Below are 9332 nucleotides of genomic sequence, written 5' to 3'. Positions count from 1 at the left end.
AAAAACACAGTGAAAACTGTTTGTCATCAGATTATAATATTTTAGTCAAACTACTCCAGCCAAAATACCACCTGACATCTTCAATATTGTGATTTTTGGGGTATGCCCTTTCCTGTAGTGTTTAATATAAGTTCATGTAAATGGTCTGCAAAGGCTAAAATCCCAAATATTCTCACCCACACACCAACAGTTCGCTTAGGGCCCTAATTTGGCCAGCTGGTAAACATAATGTAGCATTTAGCAGCTAAAGAGCTAAAACAGATCGAACCAAAGGGATCAGTGCCCTCCCCATCCAAATCATTTTCATACAGCCCCTTAGTTCTTCTCGTCCACAGTAGTGTGGCGTGGGAAAAAAATTAGGGGAAGCCAATGATACGTCCTTTCTTTTGGGTCGGGGTGTGGTGGTCAATGTAATAACGTAACCAGATGAGTGATTACTATGAAGGGCCGTGTAGGCCACAATTCAAACTCACCTCACACACACACTACTGAAAACATCTGGCCTTGCACACACACTACTGAAATCCTCTCACATTCACTACTGAACATCTCACACACACACACACACACACTACTGAAAACATCTGGCCTTGCACACACACTACTGAAATCCTCTCACATTCACTACTGAACACCTCACACGCACACTACTGAAAACATCTGGCCTTGCACACACACTACTGAAATCCTCTCACACACACTACTGAAAATTAAGCCTCACACACACACTACTGAAATCCTCTCACATTCACTACTGAACACCTCACACACACAATACTGAAAATTAACCTCACACACACACTCCTGAAAAACATTTTACTGAAAGGTTCTCAGTAGGGAATGTGCATGTGTTTCACCTATGTGTGTGTGAGGGGATTCTTGCTGTAACGGAAGTCATTCTAATGTAACGGAAGTCAGTGGTCTCTTTGCTAGCCCCGTTAGCTTCATTAGCTCCAGGCTGCTACTCCGAGTCCGAAGTGTTTGTTGTGTTGATGCCTGGTGGAGTATTCTTCATTGAAATATCGCACTTATCGTATGGCTCTGCGGGTCAAACAGACCGTCCATGAATGCAGTTTATTCGGTAAGTGAAATTCAAGCACTTTATTTCTTACTTTTTATTCAGCTAACAAGCGAGACGAAGCTACATCTGTGCTAACGATGCTATCCGTAGCATACAAGTTAAAACATAATGGAGAAGTGTAAAACATTAAGAAGGATTATAGGCTACTGTAAAACATAAGGCTTCTCGGTGAGGTTGGTAAAATAAGGTCATGCTTGTACATTAGTTAGTTTGCTAGTTAGGTAACTGTATGCATTGTTATTGTTAATTTAAAATAGCTATGCTCGACGATGCAGACAGCTAGCGTCACATTAGTGTTGAAGAGCAGAGTACCGTATGAGATTAACCTCACTATAAGATCTGTGTATCTGAATCTCACATTTCCAGTTGGTTCCAGAAATAACGTTAACGTAGATATTGCAATATGGTTTGTTGAGCTGGAGTTGATTATTGAAGCTTACTGGTTAACGTTCATCATATTAAACGAACGAACCCAAACGTTGTTGTTTTTATTAATATTATTACCAATACTTACTTAGCATTTTATTATCATTACACTGGAGAAACCGACTTATTGTGGCAGCAGAACATGAACATGTAACTTAATGCCTGCATTTGAGGACGAAAAATAGCTCAGTCAATGCTTTAGGGACAAGGAAATGATTTGTTTAAATATTAGATATGACGTTATGTGTGCTTCTGTGACAATGAAGCTTATTCATTGCATTACATTTGTTGAAGATGTTTGTCTTTTACCCTTACGTGTGTGTTACAAATGAATGTGAATATGGCATAGGACAAATATTTAAATTGACTGTCTCATGAAAAACGATTCTAAAATAAAAAGGACCACAACTATACAATAATACACAATCCAACTGATAAGATACAGTAAGGGCTTTGATATCCAGCACTTTCTTTAAGGATAACAAAAAGATTATCACATGACATTTGCATGTAAAAAAGTCTGTGACCAACACATTGTTACTTTACATATATATATATGTTTGTTTAAAGTTTCCAGGTGATGCAGACAGACCAGAGGATGCTGACCACGAGAGACAGACCTATTCCTAACATCAGTGAACTTCAGCATGGACTCAAAGGTACAAGAATCGAGAAACGTTCTGGTTTAAATAGATAAAGTAACAACTATAATCAGCTTTCACATTTCAATGTATTTAAGGCAATTATTATTTTACATTGTGAGAATTGCTACCATTTGTCTCTACATATTGTCTGTAAAAGACGTGGTAAAAGTGGTTCTTGCAGTGAGACAACCGAGCAGTTGAATATTATTTAATAAGATATTTTAATGTTGATTAACTGCAGACTGTTCATTCATAATCTGATTATCTTTGTAGTACAAAGTGATGAATTAAAAAAACACATTAACATTTAAAAAATACATTATTTCTACAGCCGCTAAATAAACAAACGTTTCATAAATAACACACTTGCTCTGCAATAATGTCATATGTTTTTGTCATTTCTGTTAGGAAAGGACATACCTGAAGGACACAACTGCCTCACCGTTTTCTCAGAGGGGCAAGAAGAAAATGAAAAGCTGATTTCAGATTAAAGACCAATACAGGACATTCACTAAGAAACTACACTTTTATTGTGAACACAAAGTCAAACAGGACCATCATTTGTTTGTGGCAGCTGAGCCCAGTATGGGCTCACAGATGCAGTTAGGTGGTTTCTTCATCAGACCTGGTCCTCCTCCATCAGGCCACGTCCTCCTCCATCAGGCCACGTCCTCATCCCAGAGAAAGACCTCTCCACCTTCTCCAGCCAAACCCACAGACAGGACATCCGTCACGCTGAGGTTTCTCCCAAAGTCTCTGCACGCTGTCTCAATTGATCCACACTGTGAATATGAGGGGAAATGTGTGTCATAAATGCTTTAGACAATAAGAAATATGAAGTTAACTGTAAGGAATGGCTCATTCTTTTTTAAATAGACAAAACTATTACTGTATTTCAATATCTCATGTCTGAAAGTTTAATTTAAAAGAAGAAGAGGCCCCAAAAATAAAGATTGGTATATCAATAAATGTAGTTGATTTTGTCTTTTTAATTGTTTAAAGTAGATAGAACTGGTACTTAAGAGTTTGAATACAGTCTGGTTGCGGAGGAGGCACACAGGTAAGAGCATATAGCTACCATCACATGTAACTAAGCTTGACTTGAATTTATTAAAAGTATAATTAAGTAACAGCAACAAATCGTGCAAAAATGTGAATCTTTGCTGGGTCCACTGTTAAATTTACCACATTGTATGTTTTAGAAACCTTAAGGCATTTATAGATTTGTATGCAAGTAATATCCCAAAACTCAATAAATACCGTAGATTATTATTGAAAGTTATGCTGAATAGTTTCATGTTCACTTACCTTAAAGGAATGGTATGCTCATGACACTCATTTTTTAATAATTATCATCCGATAAAACAGACCAGTCTCTGCCAGTCTTTTTTTTTTTTTTTAATCCGATGACATTATCAGTGATTTTAAACTGATTATATACCGAAATAACATCAACACTGTGGGCGCCGCCATTTTCCGGACGTGACGTAAACCATGCGTTTGGTTTTCGAAGACACGTTGATCTCCATGTTAGTTACTGTAGTTTCTCTCTTCAAATATGCCTCACTGTATCGCGAAATATTGCCACAATTCTGATAGGAACAATCCACGGAATGCTCGGTTCCATCTGTTGCCAAAAGGTAAGCGTAAGAAGTACATTCAGAGGCAGTGGCTAGCGAAATGTGGCCGGCCCGAACCGAAAGATTCACAGGCTCATGTATGCAGCGAACATTTCAAATTTCCGGACGACTACTCTGAGAGTATGATAAAACATAACATGGGATTTATGGAACAACCATTACTTAATGGAGAGCAGAAGTAGTGCTCGGAGTAAGAATAAGGTATGTTATAGCGCATTTCCATTGCAGCGGCTAGCCCCGTTTTAACGTCCTTTAGCGTCCAGGCCAGGACAGTTTTTGGTGGCCTTTCTATATAGCGTAGGACCGGCTAGTGTGTATTTCCCCCCAGTTTTTTCCGGCCCCATAAAATCGTGATTCTATGGCCAGGGACAACGAAGCTGAGTATGCTAAACTAGAGAGGGAATCGCTAGCAAGGGTGGTACTACATGCATACATATAGTATCTTATATCATCTTCCTATTATACACACATGCATTTCCAAACATTTGGACTACCTATGTTGCAAATGTATTATCTTTTCAATTTACACACGGCATCTATTGCACGTCTGTCCGTCCTGGGAGAGGGATCCCTCCTCTGTTGCTCTCCCTGAAGTTTCTCCCATTTTTTCCCCTTAAACTGTGGGTTTTCTCTGGAAGTTTTTCCTTGTACGATGTGAGGGTCTAAGGACAGAGGGTGTCGTTTTCATAATACTGATATTCTGAACAATCTGTGTTGTTGTATTGGCTGTAAAGTGTCGCTACTGTAGGATATTTATATTATATGTACAGCACTTTGACTGGACCAAACATCGTTTATAAATGTGCTATATAAATAAAACTTGATTTGATTAGTCTGTCACTTTATTTGACTAAATGTGTTTACTTATACATTTAATAGGTTTACACCTTCTGTCCATATGTGCTTTTTATTTAAAACATGTTTGGTTAAGTTTTGGTTCACATTTCAATAAATTGTATTTGTATTTGCACTCCTTTTGTCCATTATTCTTACTGAAAATGTTAGATTACACATTCACATCTGACTGAAGATTGGCCCCATTTATTTGTGACGTTGCAAACTCTGCGGTACAAGGCACAAGTGATGTGAAGCTCATAAAGCGAGGCAAATAGAAATAATCAGCTGATGGAGTGTAGATGTGGAAATAGGTGCATTCGATCAGCTGACTGTGTTTTCACAATAAAAGTAGTTTCTTAGTGAATGTCCTGTACTGGTCTTAAAATCTCATAACATCAGCTTTTAATGTTCCTCTTGGATGTTCTTCTTGACCCTCAGAGAAGGAGAAAATGTCGTATCTTTCAGGCATGTCCTTTCCTAACAAACAGTATGAAGCTCATCAACATTGAAATATATGATATTATCAAAATAATATTTAACTGTTATCAAAACGTAGTGCAACTGTAGAAGCTTGCTCTGTTGTCTCACTGAAAGAATAACTTTTACCACGTTTTTTTCAGACAATATTGAGAGATAAATAGTAGCAGTTCTCACTACGTGTCAAATATCTTTGCCTTCAATACATTACATTAGAAAGCTGACAAAACCATATTTCTTTAGCCTTTATTTATACAGGTGTAGATCTCATTGAGACACAAGGTCTCATTTTCACACAATCATATTGCTTGTTAACATCTAAATGTAACCTTTTGCATGGAAAAAACCCTCAACGTAACTGATGTGTAGGTGATCTAGTATTTAGTATTGTTTAATGGAATGTATATCAGTGTATTCAAGTCAATACTTCATTTATTTAAACAAATATCTTTCTTGATTCTTTGTACAGTATGAAAAATAGAGTCTTTGTACCTGTGCTGAAGTTCACTGCTGTGAGGAGTCCAGTGATGTCTCTCACTCTCTGGTCCAGCCTGTCTGCATCACCTGGACACCTTAAACAAACAGATATATATGTAAAGTACCATGTGTACAAACAATATAACTGATTCTCTTCTGTTGAACATGTTGGATTGTGTCCTTTTTATTTTACTGTAACTTTGGAAGTTGTGTTACCAATGCTTACTGTTTATTTGATACCAATTTGGTAATGCAAAATAAAAACAACAAGGTTTGGGTTCGTTCTTCAGATGACTGTGACGTTAACATGTAAGCTCAATAATGAACTCCAGCTCAACTAACCATATTGTAATGGTTGTAATCATCTTGAAATATGACATTATTATTTGTAATATACACACATCTTATTGTGAGGTTGATTTTACATACACTACTTCGACATGAGCTTGTCTACATACTTGAGCATAGCCAATTTAAATTAACCTTAGCGATGCATACAGTTTCTACCTACATAATAAACTATCTCTCTAAGTTACAAGGATGACCTTATTTTATAACCTCAAACAGAAGCCGTTTGTTCTACAGTATTATCCCACTTAACGCTTAACACTTGTCTATTTCGTTTTAACCTTTATATATATAGTCTATGATTTTAACTTGGTGACTACGATTAGCATCGTTAGCACCGATGTAGCTACCACTCACTTACACGCTAACCCAAGCCTTAACATTCATTACGTTTTTCAAATCATAAACACATCAATAAGTACTCGAATTTCACTTACCGCAAAAACCGCATTCATGCACCGTCTGTTTCAACCGCAGAGCGAGTCACAATAGTCCGATATATAAGCATGAAGAACAAACAACCACGGCGGCTTCAAGTTGTGTTCCCTGGATGAACTGAGAAGGCAGAGTCCCTATAGCTAGCTTCACGGAGCAGGTAGCAGAGAGACAAGAAGCTAGCAGCAGCAGTCACTTGACAGAGCTGTCACTCAATGTGACCACGCCCTAATATATGCATAACTTTAAGGCTTAATATTAATTAAACAGATGAGTTCAGAAAAAATGCACCCCCCACACAGTAGTCATGAAGGGGGAATCTAACTATACAGAGAATATGGTTTTTTGAACCACGATGTAAACATGTTTATTTCTGCTGTAAAGTTGGGCATTTTAACATGGGGGTCTATGGAAATTGCTCCCTTCTGCAGACTGCTCCTACTGGCCACTAGATGAACTGCAGTGTGTGGCACTTCCGTATTGGCGTCCCGGCTCTTCCCCAGAGTTTGCCGCTTGGTCGGCCCTAAAAGCTTCAGAGGGCGGATAGCTGGACTCCGTAGCGTCCCACTAGCTTAGCCGCTAGCTAAAGGTAAACATAGATGGGTACATAGAATATGAATAAATCGTCACCGATGTAGAGGATATATTTTTGTATTCACTTTGAACTCGGCCAAATGGAGTTTAATGCTTTGGGATTTAAGTTAGGCCACATAGTACGTGCATGGGTTTGAAGGTATAACGTGCTAGCCTGCTGTAATACATCGTATAGTCAGGCACACATTTATGAGATTTGACAATGGCCAAATTATATTTCTTAAATAATATGTAGCCTATTCCCAGAGCATAATTCATGGGGCAACAAGGTGATGTGTAAAATGTGTTTTAATATCATACATTTTACGCCAGCAAACTTCTTGTACGGACTTCGGCAGTAAAGAAGACTCACTGAACAAATTAAGTACAAAGACGAATCGTTCGCGAACGTGCAAATCACCAGAAGTCGTTCGCGAACCGGTGAACGAATCAGTGAACAAATCAGTCAACGAATCAGTGAACAAATCTTTAAAGTAAAAAATTCCCATCACTAATGATTATATAATCAGACAACGTCCGTTAAAAAACATTATAACATAATGAGAGACGTTCTGCAGTGAGGAGGGGCGTTTCACTGACGACAGGTGTTCTTACTTTTATGTAGGCCTAGTTGACGGAGCATTTTTACTTTACACGACACTGTTCAACACTTAATTCTGCTTCACTCTTTACATTAACAACCGCTGATGTCTTGAAAGACTCTTTCGCTAAAGATTTTTGAAGACATCCGCGTTCTTGTGACACGTAAATACTACGCTTCCTATGTTTTGGTGCGGACTGTGTTCACACCAGCAATGAACAGCTCCAGAGTTCAAAAGCAAGCGTTCCGAGACCACCTATTTTAGCGAACCAGAGTCCGGTTGTTTACTTCACTTCAGAGGTCTCGGACTGCGTTCACACCAACCCAAACGAACCGCACCAAGCGGCTAAACGCACCAGGGTTAGATTCAACCTGACTATAAAAGGCTGGTGTGAATGCGCCGTTATCTCAGTGGGTCTCAAACGGTTTTCCGTGGCACACCTTCATATGATCATTATAGTCTATATGGCAGTAAAACAAGAATAGAGTTTAAAGGGGGAGTGATTTGTAAAATATCCATAAAGAAATGAAAATAGAGAAATGTATCCATAGAGCTCTTAATGTTGCTCTCAAAATGCACCAGATTGATGACTTTAACTTCAATATTTAAAAAAAATCTTCCCGGGGGAGCATCCCCTCAGACCCCCCTAGAGGAGGTGAGGTCCACCCCCTGCCTATATGCCATGAGCTGATTATCGAGGCTTCATTGTAACAGTCGCGGGTGTACTGTGTGTGCGTGTGGGGAGTGTTGCAGTAGAACATTCCACTGTAGCGCCGCCGCCACTGTGGGCTAAGCCCCGAATGTTTTCAGGTCCAGGCGAGGCCCCTGGCACCCGGTATCATTTTACACACATTTGTATCATACAGATGCAGGACTTACACACGCCTGTTATCTAACCGACGCACTCCCCAGTCGAACCTCTAATAAGCATTCATTCACAAACTAAATCAGGAGACCTTTAACGTTCTCATTCATAACACTCCGTTCGATGTCTCACTATGGGATGCGCCTCATCGCGGAGCAAACAGAAGCATCAATCTCATTACGCCAATCCTGATTGGCTGGTGATCTTGACGTCAGCGTCAGGGAATTCACCCCCTATAAGTAGCTCTTCTCGCTTCAGAGCACATCTCTATAGTAGCGGGCGCTCGCCGGCTACTCCTTCTGCTTCGCAGGAAGACGGTAATACTAATACTAGCTTTGCAGGAAGACGGTAATACTAATACTAGTATTAAAAATCGACCTCGCCATTCTCTTCCCGGGTCTGATTTTAAGCTAGCAACACACCTGTTGCTAGCTCGCTCCCTCTCTATCGACACCACGGTAGCGAGGAAGTTTTTTCTTTTCTCTTCTCCACGGAGGAAGAAAGGATTAAAGGAGCATACTGTCACACCAGTCAGTATTCTCCGGGAATAAAAGACCCACACCGTCCTTTTCTCCGGATTAAGGACAAGGTGGTAACATATTTTTTCTCCCATCTTACTGTCGAGAGCGGGCCCTCTCCACGCCACGAGGCGAACAAGATGGACGCCCCTCTCCCTCACACCAGAGGAGTCAGGGACTCGGTGGCTCGACTCTGCGGCTGCGGGTTGAAGATCTCGGGCACAGACACACACCAGGTCTGCTCGTCCTGCCTCGGGCTGGAACACACCCGAGTCGCTATCGACAACCCCGGCTCGTGCGGACATTGTGTCCGCTTCACCGTAAAGAGCCTCCGCCGACGGTTAGCACGACAAGCTAGCCTGTCGGAGCAGGACCCCCCCATGTCCACTGACCCGCCGGTCGGCAGTCA

General features: G+C 40.1%; 1 long non-coding RNA gene across 1 annotated transcript; it reads left to right on the top strand.

Annotated features, from left to right (window-relative positions):
* The first annotated feature begins 1049 nt into the window (after positions 1-1049).
* LOC139434301 (uncharacterized) lies at positions 1050-3120 on the top strand. The gene is made up of 3 exons (XR_011643659.1): positions 1050-1081; positions 2078-2166; positions 2560-3120. It is a non-coding gene; the product is annotated as an uncharacterized lncRNA (long non-coding RNA).
* The last annotated feature ends 6212 nt before the right edge of the window (positions 3121-9332 follow it).

This window comes from Pseudochaenichthys georgianus, chromosome 8 (genome assembly GCF_902827115.2).
Source record: "Pseudochaenichthys georgianus chromosome 8, fPseGeo1.2, whole genome shotgun sequence".
NCBI lineage: Eukaryota > Metazoa > Chordata > Actinopteri > Perciformes > Channichthyidae > Pseudochaenichthys > Pseudochaenichthys georgianus.
Note: the sequence above shows the minus strand (reverse complement) of the source record. Positions and strands in the feature narration are given on the sequence as shown.